Source organism: Bubalus kerabau, chromosome 2 (genome assembly GCF_029407905.1).
Source record: "Bubalus kerabau isolate K-KA32 ecotype Philippines breed swamp buffalo chromosome 2, PCC_UOA_SB_1v2, whole genome shotgun sequence".
NCBI lineage: Eukaryota > Metazoa > Chordata > Mammalia > Artiodactyla > Bovidae > Bubalus > Bubalus kerabau.
This window is the reverse complement of record NC_073625.1, coordinates 27,538,518-27,558,007: the sequence shown is the minus strand read 5'-3', so window position 1 is coordinate 27,558,007 and position 19,490 is coordinate 27,538,518.

The following is a 19,490-nucleotide window of genomic DNA, read 5'->3' as shown; positions in this document are numbered from 1 at the left end:
ATATATTAGCTGATGAAAATCTCATTTTTGATATATCTATGCTTCCCAGGTGGCTCAGTGGTAAAGAATCTGCCTGCCAATTCTGGAGACACAGGTTCAATCCCTGGTTTGGCAGGATCCCCCTGGAGAAGGAAATGGTAACCCGCTCCAGTATTCTTGCCTGGAGAATTCCATGGACAGAGGAACCTGGTGGGCTGCAGCCCACAGGGACGGAAAGAGTCGGACATGCCTTAGAGACTTAGAGCCTGAGCATGAGCAATGGTTTAGGTTTCTGAAGCCCCTGGTTATCTTTTCTTTGCACTGAAAATGATATCCAACTCAAAAAAGAGAAGACTGTAAGAATCAACATCTATAAAAATGACTGCCTTTGCTCAGATCATGTTCCTCAAGCTTTTGATTCTGCAGCCAAATGCTTGACCTATGTTGAATCAAATTAAACATTTAATTTTGGGAATATTTATATATACATTTTCAATAGCAAGTTAAAGTTTATGAACTAGAAAACAGCAAAGGTAAATAAAAACAAAGAGAAATTTGTACCTTGACTTTTCAGTGAACTTTAAAAAATTCAAAAAATTTAAATAGTATATAACATTTTATATTCAAAAGAAAGAGAAGATTAACAGGAGAATTAAAAAGAAGTGAATTAACTGAATAAAAAACAGCACAGCATAAATATATGACTATGGATTTCTAAGGCTGCATATAAAAATGAAATTAAAATAGCTTCCCCATCAGAGCAGTACACTTGACACAGTTGATGAGACTACACTGCCACGTGATTGTCACTCTGAGTCTATATAGTTCACATTAGGATTCACTCTTGATGTTTTGTGTTCCATGGGTTGGCACACATGTGTGACATGCATTTATCATTACAGTGTCATACAAAATATTTTCACTGCTCTAAAAATTTTCCATGCTCCACCTCTTCATCCCTTCCCACTACCATGGCCAGCTGTTTTCTTACTGTTGAGTTTTAAGAGTTCTTTATATATTTTGGATAAATAGTCCCTTATTGGATGTATCATGCACATATTTTCTCGTAGTCTGTGGCTTGTCCTCTTAATTCTCTTCACATTGTCTATTTTAGTGAAGTTTTAAATTTTGCTGAGGTAGTATATGTCAATTATTTCCTTCATGGATTATGACTTTGGAGTTGTATCTGAAAAGTAATCAATCATACTTAAGTCATACAGATTTCTCCCATGTTATCTTCTAGGAGCCTTCTATCCTACGTAATTTTCTAGTTTTCTAGTTTTGCATTTTACATTTATGCCCACCATCCACTTTGAGTTAATTTTCATAAAGTACATAAGGTCTGTGTCTAGATTTATTTTTTCTGTGCATATGCTCAGTTGTTCCCCTCTTAGAATTTTGAAGCCTTCAAATACAGAATGTTTAGCAAGAACTTTAATATATTCGAATACTTCTGTCATCATTTTATGCTGGATTTTTTTCATAGTGACCAGATTTGTCAGAAGGTAACAGACTATCTCATAAAAGGAGAGCAGGGCTTCCAAAAGTTCACTGATAAGCTTGACATACATTTTTGTCTCGTTTTCAAACAAATGAATAAAGGCTATAAGAAACATTTTATTCTGTAAAAGGCAAAATAAGCTGTCATTTTTCCCTTGCTGTTTAATTTTTTTAAATATCTTTCTAATGGCACTGAAATATATGTAATTTAGTCACTGGGTTTCAAATTTTGATGTTTTATCCACTTAAAATCATTTAAATACAAATCCTGTATGTATGCAGGCATGCTCTATCAAAGTGCATGGCTACAAAAAATAAAGCCAAAGTACTTTCATTAACATTTTCACATGAAGAGAAAAGCCTGACTATATAGTTCACCCCAGATTCTAACTTTGTACCCTGAAGTACTTTGTAATTTCTTACTTTTATTATATATAACTGTGTTAAACCATTTCTAAGCATTTTCATTGTTAACATATAGGGAAAGAAGTGCATGTTATTTATGAAAACATTTTCCATGTAATATTAAGTATAGAGGGTATAGAAATTGGTGCATCATTTCCACGCTAATTCTACTTCTGCTACCCTCAATTCTACCAACCTCCCAATAGGATTTCCATAAAATAGCTTATTTAATTTCGATTGATATGCAATTAAGTAAATGGTTAATTTGAGCACAAGTGATGTATTTACATTGTTGACTCTCTATGGACATGGTATAGCTTTCCATTTATTTGAGTCTTATGTCTGTCTGTACAGCTTTATAATTTTTGATATAAGTTTCAGGAACTTAATATCATTGCATTGTCATCTCTAGATGTTTTTGATTTGTGACCTTGATAAAATTTGAACTATGAAAAAGAGATACTTATTATCAAGAATTCTGATGAACCTAAGACTTTACCCTGCATGCAAGCTATTAATTCAGCAGCTTCAGTTTCTTGAACACTGCTGGACAACATGAGGCTCTTGGTCAGAGACAGAGAAGAGTTTATTACTCACAGCAATAGCCAGAGTCTTACACTTCACTCTAGTGCCCCGAAATCCAGTTTCCACAGGGTATTGTGAAGAGGGCCGGCTGACACCTGTGTGTGCAGTAGACTGCATTGCAGCAAACAGCTTAGCTGTGGGAACCCCTACCTCTTATCACAGGGCAGCAAGAGATTCTGTTGTTTGTGTTGGAAGGCCACACTCTCTCTCCTTTCAAGACTGTAAACAAACCTCTCCTTTGCTTTGGAGGGAGTTGTTACCTCTGTCTTTCAAGGCTTTAGGCTGGAAAAAAATCCTTGAAGAGATTTTTCCAGAATGAAGTGCAAGATAGTATCTTGTACAATATTCAGAAATGTGAGTTTAAGTAAATTTCTAATTCATGTCACGTAATCATAATGTACAAAAACTTTTAGTTTGTATTTTCCATGTGTGAAAAGAAGACTGATTTTTGTTTTTTTGTTGTTTTCTGAGTAGAAGTGGATTGTGCAGGCAGGTGTATATCAACCAGGTGAAGTAAGGAATTAAGGGATCTTGGAAGAGCAGGAATATTTGTCTTTTGTTTACTTCTAAATCCCCACTATTATAGTGCCTGACACACAATAAGCACTCAAATAAGATCTGTTATGTAAACACATTAAGTCAAACAAGCTATTCGTTGTTTTTATTTTCCTGATTCCTCCATTTTTACCTTAACATTTTTTTTTCAGGAAAAAAATGGATTTTCTTTGAATTACTTGTAAGTTTGGAGGAAAAAAGGTTTACAAATGACTCAAGATACAGGGTGTCTTGCTTTAACCTCTGAGACACCAGGGAATATATACACACATGCTCACACACAAAAACATAATGCAGGGTGTTTAACCAGAACCATGAAAGCTAGTAAGAGCATAACACACCACTGTAGCACCAAATCTCATAGCCTGTAATTACTGAATAAAGTGATCTTTGTCAAACAAAAATTTATCATCTCATCCCTTTACTCATCCCTTTATTGACACTTTCAGAAGGATGTTTATCTTTTGGATAATTTTAAGAATCTAGGTTATGTGATTTATGATCTAGCTTCTCATCCCATTTTGATAGTCTATGATTTTTCTAAATTACTTATCTCTGTGTTGTTTCTCTCTCTAGCTGTTTCTTCTTTGTCTTGTTTCTGTGCCTCTATCCCTAACACTCCATGTCTTTAAATCATTTGTCCTAAAATAATATTAAATGTCAATTCTGATGGGAACTCTCCATTGAATTCTAACTAGAATGAGAGGGTCCTGCTTATGTGTTTTCCAATCAATAAGTTTATATGTTTATATACTTACAATGATTGATCTATTTTGTCCAAATCCTTTCAGGAGTATGAATCACTTTGTCTTTTAGCAATTATTTGACACTTAGACTGGCATTTGAGAGCCCTGGGTGCTCACTGGTTATGACACCTGTCACCCCAAGAACCTTTACCTGGATTGGACAATGGATGTTTCCAATTATTCTTTTCCTTAACTCAAGAGACTGGTACCTTATAAGCAGTTATCATTTTACTTGTTATTTATTGAACATCTCCAATAAAAGAGGATTGAAGGTTAAAAAGGTAGAACTTTACAAAAATAAGAAAAGGAAATGGTTAAGATGTGAAAAAGGGGCAGAGAATTATGTTGCATGTTTTGTTAGCTTTACTTTATAAAACCTCTATCTATCTTATAGTGAGAAGGAGCAGATGATTGCTTTTTTTTAAAGCTCAATTAAAGTGAGAATATTTTTGAAAATTAGAGCTAAAAAATTGGATTTGAATTTAGGACATACGATTGTATATTTATTCTTTATTTTTGCCTTAGGGCCAAAAATTTTCTTCTGAGTATGGGGTTTTTTGAAAAAAGTGCTGCGTTGATTTTACTGCATAAAACATAACCACACTATATCATCCAAAATATTTCTGCTTTCTAAAAGAAGAATGAAAGTTTAAAAGTACTTACAGCAAGTTTTCCTCATAGTTCAGTTAGTAAAGAATCTACCTGCAATGTGGGAGACCTGGGTCAATCCCTGGATCAGGAAGATCCCCCCTGGAGAAGGAAATGGCAACCGACTCCCGTACTCTTGCCTGGAAAATCCCTTGGATGGAGAAGCCTGGTAGGCTACAGTCCATGGGTCACAAAGAGTCGGACACGACTGAGTGACTTCACTTTCACTTTCACCCACTCCAGTATTCTGGCCTGGAGAATTCCATGGACTGTATAGTCAATGGGGTTGCAAAGAGTCAGACACAACCGAGCGACTTTCACTTCACTTCACTTCACAGCAATTTAAAGAAAAAATTCCTTCACTTTTTAATGATTTCCCCCTTAACTAATTCCTTGATCTGGCCTATAGGAAGTCAATCAGGAGTATGTTTGTTTCACGTTGATAGTCTTTACAAAGCACTCAGTGTAGTCTCAAATGCAAATATCCCTGTTCACACTCATATCTCATTAATTTATGCAATAAGTGTACAACTACAATAATAAACGCAGTGCAGAAACCAGCTTGGGAACAAAACCAGTTTACACTAACAGAGCGCTGTCAAAATGTGCAGTTCATTAACTTTGTCCTCTCAGCCGCGACAGGGAACGGAGAAAGGGAAGATGCTAAATACTTTTTAATAAGCAAAACCAACTGTCTCTATGATGATTGCTGAACACCCTTCCTCGTTGATAAAACTGCAAGACCTTAATGCCTGGTCAATTACAGTGCCCTATCTTGGAGCATGTGAAAGCGTTGGTCTCTCAGTCATGTCCGACCCTTTGAGACCCTATGGACTGTAGCCCACCTGGCTCGTCAGTTCATGGAATCCTCGTGTGCTTTGCCACTAGTAATTTATATTAGATATAATGGAATTCTCATGTGTTTTAGCCACTAATAATTTATACTTAAATTTATAAATGTTTTGGTTATTTTAAGTTTCTTGGTTATCATAATGCTGAAAATAGTTAATGGTTTGCCATATTTCCTCTAAGATCTTACAATAACTATCACCTTTCCCCTCTATATTAAACTTATTAAATTTGCTCTCATTGAACGTTTGCATATATATGTATTTATACATATATATATTCAGAAGCTACATCATTTTATCATTATAATATTCAATGCTGAATGAAGAAACATATTACTAGTTAAAATTTATAATCATAACTATCATTTATTATTGAGCCCAGATATTTAAAAATACCATTCATAATCTATCTAGCAAATCTGCAAGAGAGATGTAAGTACACTTATTTTGTAGATGAGAAGTGGAAAACAATTTAAATAATTTAAGAGGATCACATAAGTAGCTGCTTGCAAATGTTTTGAATCTAAATTCTGTGATTATATTTTCTGTTGAACATGACTGCCTTTTGAAAAGACTTTAAAGCAGAAATTTAGAGGAAAGGAAATCAAACAAATGAGAAGATATCAAAACAAATAAGATAGTATTCTTGCCTGGAAAATTCCATTGGCAGAGGAATGGAATGTAGCATGGTGGGCTACAGTCCATGGAGCTGCAGAGAGTTGGACATGAGCACACACACACACACTAAATAACTAAACATATTTTGAAGACTTCTGTTTCTGCCCATGAAGGGTTAACAACTACAGGAATTGCTGAGAATAAATTACTAGACATCTGGGAAAAAGACATGAAACTGCTTTCACTACATTCCTAAAACTGTGATAAGTTGTGTTTCCTTTTGCTTTTAGTTAAAAATTTTTTTTTTTATTTCACTGAAACTTTTTCTGTGACCTTTGTGTTACTTAGAAATATATTGTTTTGTCTCCAAGTATTTGAGGATTTTCTAGCTATCTTTCTGCTATTGATTTCTAGTTTAATCCTATTATAGTCCAAGAGCAGACTCTGTATGATTTCTAGTCTTGTAAATTTGTTAAGGTGTATTTTTGACCTGGGATGTGGTCTGTTTTGGTGAATGTTCCAAGTAAGAGCGAGAAGAATGTTCTGATTATTTTCTGTCTGCTGGGCTGGCCATTTCTCAGAGAGGTATTGTCATCTCAACTGTAACACTTGATTCATCTATTTTTCCTTGTAGTTCTATCAGCATTGGCCTCGCTTGTTTGGGCACTTCCCCGTTAGCTGCACATACATTAAAGATTGCTAGTCTTCTTGGAGAACTGACCCCTTTATCATTAGTAATGCCCTTCTTTATCCCAAATAACTTCCCTTGCTCTGAAGAAATTAAAAAGCTACTCTTGCTTTCTTTTGATTAACTTTAGCATGATATCTCTTTCTCCATTTACTTTTAATCTGTATATGTCTTTATATGTAATGTGGGTTTTTTATAGATAAAATACACTTGGGACTGATCTTTTCTTTTTAATCCAGTTGGATATTCTCTGTCTTGTAATTGACATATTTAGATTTGACATTTAAAGTGATTGTTGATGTAGCTGGATTAATATCTATTACATTTGTTACTCTTTTCTACTCTTCTGTATTTGTTGCCCTTGTTCTTTCTTCCTGATTTTGTCTTCTACTCTTTCTGCCTTTTATAGTTTTAACTGATCATTTTATATGATTCTATTTCCTTTCCTAATTCCATATAAAGTATACTTCTTATTTTTTTGTTTTCCAGTCATTGCCCTAGAGTTTGCAGTATAAATTACACCTAGTTCAAGTCTGGGCTTCCCTGATGGCTCAGATGGTAAGGAATCTGTCAGCAATGCAGAAGACCTGGTTCAATCCCTGGGTTGGGAAGATCCCCTGGAGAAGGGAATGGCTCCTCACTCCAGTATTCTTACCTGAAGAATTCCATGGATAGAGGAACCTCACAGGCTGCAGTCCATAGGGTTGCAAAGAGTCAGACATGGCTGAGTGACTGGCACACAATTCAAGTCTACTTTCAAATAACAATAATAACTCTTCATAAATTATACAAGTGTCTTATAATAACGAATTGTTCCTAATTCCTCTCTCTTGTCCCTGTACTGATGTCATTCATTTTACTTATATATAAGTGTGTGTGTGTGTATATATACACACACATAAAACTGCATAGATTGTTGCCGTTATTTTTAAGAAACTGTTATTTGTTAGATCAATTAAGAATAAGAAAAATGAAAATTTTTATTTTGTCCTATTCCTTTTCCAATGCTTGCTTTCTTTATGCAAATCTGAGTTTCTGACCTATGTCATTTTTCTCCTCTAAGAAGAACTTATTTGAATATTTCTTACATAGTGGATCACTGGCAACAAATTTCCTCAGTGTTTGTTTATCTGAGAAAGCTCTTATTTCTCTTTCATTTTTGAAAGATAATTTCACAGGGTACAGAATTCTAGGTTGGTGATTATTTCTCTCAATACTTTAAAATAGTTCACTCCACTTTCTTCTTCTTCTTGCTTGCATGGTTTCTGAGCAATCAGACGTGATTGTTTTCTTTGTTCCTCTGTAAGTAAGGTGTTTTTGTCCTCTGGCTTCCGGTACAGCTCCCACAGACGAAGTCACAGAAATGCAGGGCTCCCTCTGTGACTGGCTGCCCTGGAGGTTTTAATTTTCAGACTTGTCCACACTGAGCCTCCAGCCATACTTTAATTACGGTGTAGTCTTCCTACCTGAGGAGTGGTTCTAACCGAAGTTTCTGTTCATTGGTTTTTGCTCATGTTGTGATTCTCTGTGTCTGCCTTTTTCTCTCTCTCCAATTTTGGGGTTGGTGGTTTGCCCTCTGGCCTCAATTCTCTGACACATCTTAGAAGGGCTGTCGATTTTCCAGTTCATTTAGATTTTTACTTGTTAGGAGGCAGTGATGACTTCTAAGCTCCCTACCTGCCAAACTAGAAACCGAAAGTAACATGTGTTATGTTGCTAATGTGTGATAATATTGTTTTGCTCCAACAGATAAATTATTAACAAAAAATATGACTGTCTTAATAATTATAGTAAAAGCACCAACAAAATTAAACACCATTTCATGTTAAAAACTTTCTAGAAACTAGCAATACAAGAGAATTTTTTTCAGTGTGATAAGGGGAATTTACAAATATCCTGCAGTTCAGAAACAAGACAAGTATATTTTTCATCTCCATTTTTAGTCAATATTATATTGAAAGTTCTGGCCATTGTATGAAAGCACGAAAAAATGAAATACCTTAAACAAGAAAGAAAAATAAGCCTCATCTTACAAAAGAAAAAAAGTTGTTTGTTTGTTTTTTTAAACTTTGCAGATTCTAAGCAAATGAGTAAAATTTCTCACTTTCAACATAGGCAGAGACACAGAGACTTATCTCATTGATTTGCAAAATAGAGAAACCAGCGATGAAGGTTCTTAGTCTAATGAAAGGCACCAGATAAACCAATATGTGAACTCATGGGATAATATAAAAAATAGACTCAACTAAGACAAGAACAAGGATTTGACTCACTTCCTAATAATCCTGGGTGGAATCATAGAAAGAATAGTAAGTATCTGAACACACATAACCCCTCATTCTTTACAACTTTCATAAAAAGCAAGCAGAAAACAAGAGAACCAATTAAGAAACTCAATGTAGACACAACATTTCAAAATTAATACCTGAGAAACCTTAATCTATAAAAGAAGTAAAATGTGACATAGAATTATATTCACAGGATGAATAGAATTATTTTTCCCTTTCATGACTCTTGTCAAGATACAAATGGAATGTAAAGAATGTGAATCTGGAAATGAATGTACTCGTTTCTCCATGGCAGCATCTTCTGACTGATAATCCAATTAGATGGAAAAGAAAGAAAGGAAAGAATGAAGTTTTCACTTACTCTTGATAAAAGCAACAGGAAGGAGACTGGCATCAGGGAAGATAAATCTGGACTTAACTAGCTGATGCTCACTGCTGTAATTACCTGCTGTGTCTATTTTTGATCCTGCCTACCTTGTGATACTTGATATCATAATGAACTGCTGATTGTGTTTATGAACATTTGCAAGGTGCTCATTCACTACATCTTGGAAATGTGTTTTGTTTCTGAAATATCTTGACCAGGTGAAAATAACTCCCAACATATCATTTCAATTTAATAGAGACAGACTTGGCCTAAGCTCAATTCTGTAGAGGTTTGTTGCAACTTGCAAAATCATATCCTGGAGAAGAGGGGAAAAAATCCATATTGTTTATATAATTCCCTTCAAGCACATCCTATGCAGATACATTTGTTACCAGCAACAACTTTATGATTTGGGATTGGCAGCCACATTTTGAAAGAAAAATGATTATCCCCCCCCCACAAATTAGCAATAATATTTTATCCTAAAAACCATAAAAAGCTTTGCAAACAATATATCAAACTGTGTACTTAATACACATATATCAAACTGTGTACTTAACACACGTAAGATACAAACTGTATCTTAATACACGTATACCAGAGAAACAAAAAATGAATTTGTACTCAAGAAGTTTTTGTCATATTCTCTCTTATGAAAGCCCAGATTTGAATAGACTAGGCAAGCTTCTATGACCATCATTAAGCAAACCTGTGTCTCTTACATCTTCTGCATTGCAAGATTCTTTACCACTGAGCCACCAGGGAAGCCCAAGCAACTATTACTAAACAATTATTACCCTGGGTGAAGCTCTCAATAAATAACATGTATTAAGCAGCATTACACTGTGCCAACTTAGAGAAATGTTACTAGTTGTTTTAAATTTATCCATAATGAAAATTAATGGAATTAGCAATGATTGATCATCTGGTAGATGCCTGGTCATCATAAACATCTTGTTGACAATTTTATTTGTCCCTCAAATTTTGAGTCTTATTGTTATCTTATTTTCACAGGTAAAATATTAATAACAGGATCAGGAAGATTAAGAAATTTAATCAAGGTCACAGAGTTGGTGAACAGCAAAAACAGAATTTGAACAATGGTTTATCTAATAAAATAACATCAGTTCCGTTCAGTCACTCAGTCGTGTCCATCTTTTTGCGACTGCATTAATTGCAGCACGCCAGGCCTCCCTGTCCATCACCAACTCCCAGAGATCACTCAAACTCATGTCCATCGAGTCGGTGATGCCATCCAGTCATCTTATCCTCTGTCATCCCCTTTTCCTCCTGCCCCCAATCTCTCCCAGCATCAGAGTCTTTTCCAATGAGTCAACTCTTCTCATGAGGTGGCCAAAGTACTGGAGTTTCAGCTTTAGCATGAGTCCTTCCAAAGAACACCCAGGGCTGATCTCCTTTAGAATGGACTGGTTGGATCTCCTTGCAGTCCAAGGGACTCTCAAGAGTCTTCTCCAACACCACAGTTCAAAAGCATCAATTCTTCGGTGCTCAGCCTTCTTCACAGTCCATACATGACTCACATCCATACAACTCTCACATCCATACATGACCACTGGAAAAATCATAGCCTTGACTAGACAGACCTTTGTTAGCAAAGTAATGTCTCTGCTTTTGAATATGCTATCTAGGTTGGTCATAACTTTCCTTCCAAGGAGTAAGCGTCTTTTAATTTCATGGCTGCAGTCACCATCTGCAGTGATTTTGGAGCCCCCAAAAATAAAGTCTGCCACTGTTTCCACAGAAAACTAGTCAATCTAATCACATTAGGACCACAGCCTTGTCTAACTCAATGAAACTAAGCCATGCCGTGTGGGGCCACCCAAGACGGGCAGGTCATGGTGGAGAGGTCTGACAGAATGTGGTCCACTGGAGAAGGGAATGGCAAACCACTTCAGTATTCCTGCCTTGAGAACCCCATGAACAGTATGAAAAGGCAAAATGATAGGATACTGAAAGGGGAACTCCCCAGGTTGGTAGGTGCCCAATATGCTACTGGAGATCAGTGGAGAAATAACTCCAGAAAGAATGGAGGGATGGAGCCAAAGCAAAAACAACACCCAGTTGTGTATGTGACTGGTGATAGAAGCAAGGTCTGATGCTGTGAAGAGCAATATTGCATAGGAACCTGGAATGTTAGGTCCATGAATCAAGGCAAATTGGAAGTGGTCAAACAGGAGATAAAATAACATATAGCCCTTTTAAAAAATAATATTTACTAATTAAAAATAACTTACATTCACCATTCTCTGTAAACTTTGTTTTTATATTTACCTTCCAGTTTCATCAGTAACTATGTACGTTTTTACATATTTTTTCCAAATTTAACGTATAGCCCTTCTTGTTCATTGTATTTCCTTTCTGCTCTAAGATAAACAAATGTGTGTGTGTTAGTAGCTCAGTTGTGTCTGACTCTTTGCAATCCCATGGACTATAGCCTGCCAGGCTCCTCGGTCCATGGAATTCTCCAGGCAAGAATACTGGAGTAAGTTGCCTTTCCCTTCTGCAGGTGATCTTCCCGACCTAAGGATTGAACCCGGGTCTCTTGCATTGCAGGTGGATTCTTTACCATCTGAGCCACCAGAGAAACCCCAAGATAAGCAAATAGGCATTTTCAAATTTTGGCAGATCTAAATGAACATTTGCATCAGGGAAAAAGTTCCAGAATGTTTGCTTTTTCACTAACTCGATGTGCTAAAACTCCCCGTGAACCAGAACTCTCTGTTCCAGTGTCAGCTCACTTGCCAATAAGCACTGTGACCCTGAACAGGAACTCCTTTGTTCAGTCTGCAGTTTAATGCATTTAGTGTGATCTCAGTTTTAGTTATTTGTATTTTTTTGGTTCTAAAATATCTGTTTCTTCCTCAAAATTCCACTTCCATATCACAATTATTCCTTATTTATTTAATTTCCTCTGTTTTTTAAAATATTTAAATGGTGACTTAGTTACTTTCAATATCTTGCCATGACCCCAATATTAGGCTCATCTGTAGGCTTCTTACTGCTTTTGTCTCTTTCTTCTTTTGATCATTGGTCACATTCTCTTTCCTCTTCACGTGGATGATCATGGACACTTTTTACTTTAAATCTACAGTGTATGTAAAAAACTGTAGATCATTTTATTTTCCCCAGAATGGAGAATGGTGCTCAGCTTTCTTTATAGTCCAGCTCTCACATCCATACATGACTACTGGGAAAAAACCATAGCTTTGACCAGATAGACCTTTGATGGAAAAAGTAATCTCTCTACTTTTTAATATGCTGTCTAGGTTGGTCATAACTTTTCTTCCAAGGAGCAAGCGTCTTTTAATTTCTTTTAATTTCATGGCTGCAGTCACCATCTGCAGTGATTTTGGAACCCCCCCAAAAAATAAAGTAGCTGTTTCCACTGTTTCCCCATGTATTTGCCATGAAGTGATGGGACCAGATGCCATGATCTTAGTTTCCTGAATGTTGAGCTTTAAGACAACTTTTTCACTCTCCTCTTTCACTTTCATCAAGAGGCTTTTTAGTTCCTCTTCACTTTCTGCCATAAGGGTGATGTCATCTGCATCTCTGAGGTTATTGATATTTCTCCCGGCAATCTTGATTCCAGCTTGTGCTTCATCCAGCCCAGCATTTCACATGATATATTCTGCATATAAGTTAAATAAGCACAGTGACAATATACAGCCTTGATGTACTCCTTTCCCAATTTGGAACCCATCTGTTGTCCCATGTCCAGTTCTAACTGTTGCTTCCTGACGTGCATCCAGATTTCTCAGGAGGCAGGTCAGGTGTTCTGGTATTCCCATCTCTTTCAGAATTTTCCAGAGTTTGTTGTGGTTCACATGGTCAAAGGCTTTGGCATAGTCAATAAAGCAGAAGTAGATGTTTTTTGGAACTCTCTTGCTTTTTTGATGATCCAATGGATGTTTCCAATTTGATCTCTGGTTCCTCTGCCTTTTCTAAATCCAGCTTGAACATCTGGAAGTTCATGGTTCACATACAGTTGATGCCCGGCTTGGAGAATTATCCCGCTTGAACATCTGGAAGTACATGGTTCACATACGTTTAAGCCTGGCTTGGAGAATTTTGAGCATCACTTTACTAGCGTGTGAGATGAGTGCAATTGTGGGGTAGTTTGAGCATTCTTTGGCATTGCCTTTCTTTGGGATTGGAATGAAAACTGACCTTTTCCAGTCCTGTGGCCACTGCTGAGTTTTCAAAATTTGTTGCCATATTGAGTGCAGCACTTTCAGAGCATCATCTTTTAGGGTTTGAAATAGCTCAACTGGAATTCCATCACTTCCACTAGCTTTATTTGTAATCCTAAGGCCCACTTGACTTTGCATTCTAGGATGTCTGGCTCTAGGTTGGTGATCACACCATCATGATTATCTGGGTTGTGAAGATCTTTTTCATATAGTTCTTCTGTGTATTCTTGCCTGAAGGCCAAAGGCTCTGGGTGTAGCAGACCTGGGTATGGCATAAGCCCTCTTGGAGGAGGTTGCCATTAACCCCACCATAGAGCCACCAGAACTTACACAGGTCTGGGAAACAGATTCTTGGCAGGCACAAATAGAACCTTGTACACACCAGGACACTGGAGAAAGGAGCAGTGACCCCACAAGAGTCTGACCCAGACTTGCTGGTAAGCGTCCAGGACTCTCCTGCAGAGGTGTGGTTTGGTGGTGGCCTGCTGCAGGGCTGGGGCACTGAGTATAGCAGTGCATGCAGGGGACCTTTTGTAGGAGGTTGCCATTATCTTCATTAGCTCCACCATAGTTTAGCCCCAGGTAAATTTAATGGTTAGATTCTGTATTAGTCCTCAAATACTTCATATACCTCACTAATAAAACCGTCAGTAGTAAGAGATCTTAATCTTCTTAAATCATCCACTCTAGAAATTTATCTATTTCATCAAACTTTCATATTTATTAGTTAAAATTGATGTCAGTTGATTAAATATGTTTCCCTTTTTAATATTATGCTTTCAACAAACATTGTTATTGTCAACTTATTCAGAACCAACCCTTATGTCCTTATTGTGTTTGATTGTATTTTTCCATCCTGTAACTTTCTTTTTCACATTTCTTAAATTGCGTGCTTAGTTCATTAATTATCAGCATTTCTCCTTTGATAATATGCAGCTGATGGCATAAATTTCTCTCTGAGTACTGTTTTAGCTGCCTATCATGAGTTTTTAATATTTTATGTTACCTATTTAAATATATATTACCTAGCTCTAAATATTTTCTAATCTCCTGATTTTTTAAAAATTTGTGACTTATCTAGAGGACAACCTTATCTGTTACAGAATTTAGCCTAATTTTATCAGTTGTTACTGAGAGGAATCAAGTGACATTTGGCAAAAGTTGTACATAGAATATCTTTTGTGAAATTTCATAAGTGATTAAAAAGAACATATATGATTCAACTTTTGGTGTGATACCTTTTTGATCAAGTTAGCTAATTTTTTTGTTTAAATATTGTAATCTCTTTTTATTTTGCTTGACCAATCATATACTTAAAACAAAAACCATGTACCTTCACTGAAGAAAATTTGGGAAATGTAAAAAATAGAATGCAACGAAAGTATAATTTGTAACCTCTCTATCCAGTGATAGCATTGTAATTTTTTAAAAAATTAATCACTTAAGCCCCTTCTGAATTATACTATATCATACACAGATTTCAGATGTGCATAGAGATGGAGATAGAGATATAGCCCACTGACCTTCCTCCTTTGAAAACGTGCCATCATGCCTTTGAGGCTCACTTAGCCCTGATAGCTCAGGTGGTAAAGAATTCGCCTGCAATGCAGGAGACCCTGATTCAATTCCTGGGTCGGGAAGATCCCCTGGAGAAGGGAAAGGCTACTCACTCCAGTATTCTTAGGCTTCCCTTGTGACTCAACTTGTAAAGAATCCACCTGCAATGCAGGAGACCTGGGTTAGGAAGATCCCCTGGAGAAGGAAAAGGCTACCCAGTCTAGTATTCTGGCCTGGAGAATTCCATGGACTTTTGAGTCCATGGGGGTCACAAAAAGTCAGACACGACTGAGTGACTTGGACTAGCCAAAAGAAGTCCAGCCAGTATGTCTCCAAACTTTAGTGCCTTATCACTCTGCTCTTGCTGATGTTTCTAAAATGGCTACTTAGTCACTAATAAAGACTAGTTCTCTCTATTACAGTGCTTGCTTCCTACCTGGGCAGTGTCTGCGTAAAGATGTAAGGGGGAGTCAGAGGTTTGGGTAAACCCCATGCATGACTTCACTGAGAAGCTCATCAAGGGAAGAAAAATAGAAGTCTTAGTGTAAGATTCTTTTCCCAAATACTGTCTTTCCCCTTAGAGACTAAGTTTGAACACTGTGTAAGAGGCTCTGCTGCTGCTAAGTCACTTCAGTCGTGTCCAACTCTGTGTGACCCCATAGACGTCAGCCCACTAGGCTCCCCCGTCCCTGGGATCCTCCAGGCAAGAACACTGGAGTGGGTTGCCATTTCCTTCTCCAATGCATGAAAGTGAAAAGTGAAAGTGAAGTCGCTCAGTCATGTCTGACTCTTAACGACCCCATGGACTGCAGCCCACCAGGCTCCTCCATCCATGGGATTTTCCAGGCAAGAGTACTGGAGTGGGGTGCCATTGCCTTCTCCAGTGTAAGAGGCAGCCTTGTTCAAATAGCAAAAGGTGTTTTTACACCTCCCTCACAAGTAATGATTATGTTGGATTTGAGTAAATTAAAAGAGGACTCCTCACGTAATTAGTGCCATTTTATTTCTGATGTAGATTTTCAAAAGAGAACATTTAATTAATTAGCCTGCTATTAAAAAGTAAGTGCTTTTTTGTTGTTTTTGTTGCTGTTACTTCAGTTGGAAGACATGGTTTTCCTGTCAAATTCTCACTTAGTCTCATAATAAAATCGTTTTTTGCTGTTCATTTCATCTGTAAAATCAGGTTGCTAATAAAATTTAGAATGATAAAGGATTAATTAGCACCTGTCTGAATCCTAAAGGGATTTTTATGAAATATGTTGATTTCTCTTTAGTAAGTCTGTGATAAACCTAATGAGATGTTTTGAAGAAAAAAAATTATTCTGACACCCATGAAAGATAGTAAGGAAGCCTGCATTCAAAGGAACGACTATGATGGAGGTTTTACACAAGGGGAGAGAGATAGGTCTCAGTTCTGAACATAGCAGGAAAAGTGGAGATGTAATAAGGGAGGAGCTGATTTGCGGGGAGTTCAGGGGATGGATACTTATCAAAAGGGTAGGCTAATTCTTGCTAAACTGTCCCAACAGGATTCTTACTGAAGCCAGGCTCGAAGGATCAGATGTCACCTGCGGGGGATGGTGGGGCATGAGAAATTTGGTCAAGACTCAGGGGCGACCAGACACCGAGAGTGGGGATTTTCTCTAAAGTGACTTGACAGGATTTCTGCTAAATCTGGACTCTGCAAGGAGACTGAAGCCCAAGGTTGGAGCAGAGAGCTTAGAGGAACCAGACTAAAGTTTGATCAAAGGAGAGAATTTTTGTCAGTGTGATAGTCTTGTTTGCATAGAGACTGATGGCTAAGCCAATTTCTGACATTCCAAAGACTAGTGTTAGAATAAGTTGATGTAAATGTGGAACAGTTAAAAATTAGTAAGACAATGACAAATGAAAAGCCATATAAAATGGAGGGGATATTTGTAGCAAGATTCTGCTTTATGTTTATTTAATCTAGAATTGTAATATGAGGGTCCTAAAGAGAACATTGGGGTTCATAAACTCACCCTCTGCACTTTCAAAGCCAAAATGTTTAGTGACTGGGTTAGAATCTAAGTTACTGAGTTCTACAGGCTACTACTTTTTTATACAATAGCTGGATAATCTTCTATTTTCAGTCTGGCTTATTTATAATACACTGTGACCTTCAAAACCTTCAATTATCTTTGAGCCACTCTTTTACCTTGGCAGATATACACATTCTTCGACATAGAATTTAATGTTGCATATTTTGAAAAAAGATTTTTGGTATTAATTATAAATAACATGGACATTAGAGTCAAACAGATCAAAGTTGAGCATTTGAACTATAATTTACTTGCTGAAAGGCTTAAAGCCAGTGATACAACCTTTCTGAGTCTTATTTTCTTCATTTGAGAATAATAATATGAACCTATCTTACAGATTTGTTGTGAAAATCAAGCAGCACTTTATGTATAATGTGCAGGTAACAAGACCTGACAGACTGTAAGTATTTGATAAATCACTTCTGTTATTGTAATTTTGGGCAAAATGAGAAAGTCACGGTCTTCATAACAGACTTGGAAGACCTAACTCGTATATTACGGAAAGTTTAGTCTCTGCATTGTTACAACAGAAGAAGGAGACAGAGAAAAAATACCCATGCATTATATTCTATTCATTTTACATCTTGAACAGAATAAAGAACTAAATGAAATGAAAGGGTCTTTGCCAGGGAAATGAGCCTTTTTTCAGAGTGCCCTCTTATTTTAAACTGGGAAGGCAGGTACTTTTCAGAACTACCATAAAACAAATAGCCATCCATTGTTATTGCCGGTTATTTCCTATTCTCCTTTGTTATTTCCATAGCCCACCTCCCTTTGGGGAAAGACTAATCCATAATAAATGTCTTTCCTACACCTGAGAGGCCACACAGGCATTCATATTTTATAGGGAGTAATATTTTCTTTTTCAGTTTCTCTCCAGGGTACTTTATGTCCTTCTAGTTCATAGCAGAAATAGTAAAATTTCAAACTCCATGAACTGAAAAAAAGGTTTAAAAGCTTGAGCAATGAACAAACCAAACTATAAATACACATTATTACAGCATTTAAAATTCTCCTGTATCATTTCATGTTATTATAAGATGCCTGTTTCTGCTCATATGCCTATCTACCACAAAGTCATATAGATAAAAATATAAAGTATGTTGAATACGCTATTTGTTTTTATAAAACCAAAGTAGTATAAAATTGTATTTTTTGAGAAAATAAGACAAAAACACTTTTAAATTTCAAATCACAGAATTTTAAACAAACCTCCCCCCACCCCAAGGTGATTTTTCGTGCTGAGAACTACAGAAAGATTGATGTAGAGGACTGAGGTTTTATTTTGTATTCTCTAATGACAAATAATCAAAAATACAAAAGTGATCTGACAGGTCATTGAAAGCCAAGTCTTTTGACGTTTTGTTTCTGATTATTACATGTGTTTCGCTGTAGAAAAGTGTGGTCTAATGAATTTAAGGAGCATGATCCATACTATATATGAATAATGGTCTTCAACCTCCCAAGAAAGGGACTTGATAAGCTTTAGATCACAGTGTACGCTGAAAACTTATAGTCTAACTTTTTGTCGCTAGAACAATAATTGCAAGGAGAATACGATTCATCATGTACCTATAAAATTATGTCTTCTCACATGGCTTACTGGGAAACTGCATTTTAATAAAGTTATAATAGAATTAGAGGAAGGAAACTCCTAGGATAGTGGTGGAATTGTCAGTTCTTCATGTTGAAATAACTTTCACATTTTGAGATAAGACTCTTGAATTTCAAAGTTTGGGAGATAAGAGATGTTTTAGGCTTCTATAAAAGTAGAAAAATTACTTTTAGATTATCTCAGGTTTATGCACTTAATCCCACCTATCTTGTCTGAATGAGACATCACCTAAAAATTGAGTGAGTCATTTCTTTTCCCAAAAGTCAGTATAAAATAAGACTTCAAGTCACTTTTTCTAAAGTTGAACAATTTATGGATGACTGATTCACAGTGGCATACTAAGGAACTGAACTGTCCATTCATTTATTCAATAAATTTTTTTTGTTAACTAGTAGGTCTTGAGGAGTGCATTACAGAATATATTAAAAACAAAAATTTAAAAGTCCCCTGTTTTAATGGAGTTATTATTTGGGAACTAGAGACAAGAAATAGATTTCAAAACAGATGAAATAGATGTAGTGTTGTTAGATGGGTACAGGATTTATGGAAGTAAATATTAGAAGATGATAATTCAAATAAAGGTACTATGGAATTTTTTTGTATAGAGTCATAATCAGAGACCTTAAGCATTGGTAAGAATTAGCTACTTAAAAAAGAAATATGACCTGTGGCGGATTCATTTTGATATTTGGCAAAACTAATACAATTATGTAAAGTTTAAAAATAAAATAAAAAAAAAAAGAAAAGAAAAGAAATATGTTACTGACAGAAAGTCATCGGTGAGAGCAGATTAAGCTCAGATGATGGAAAG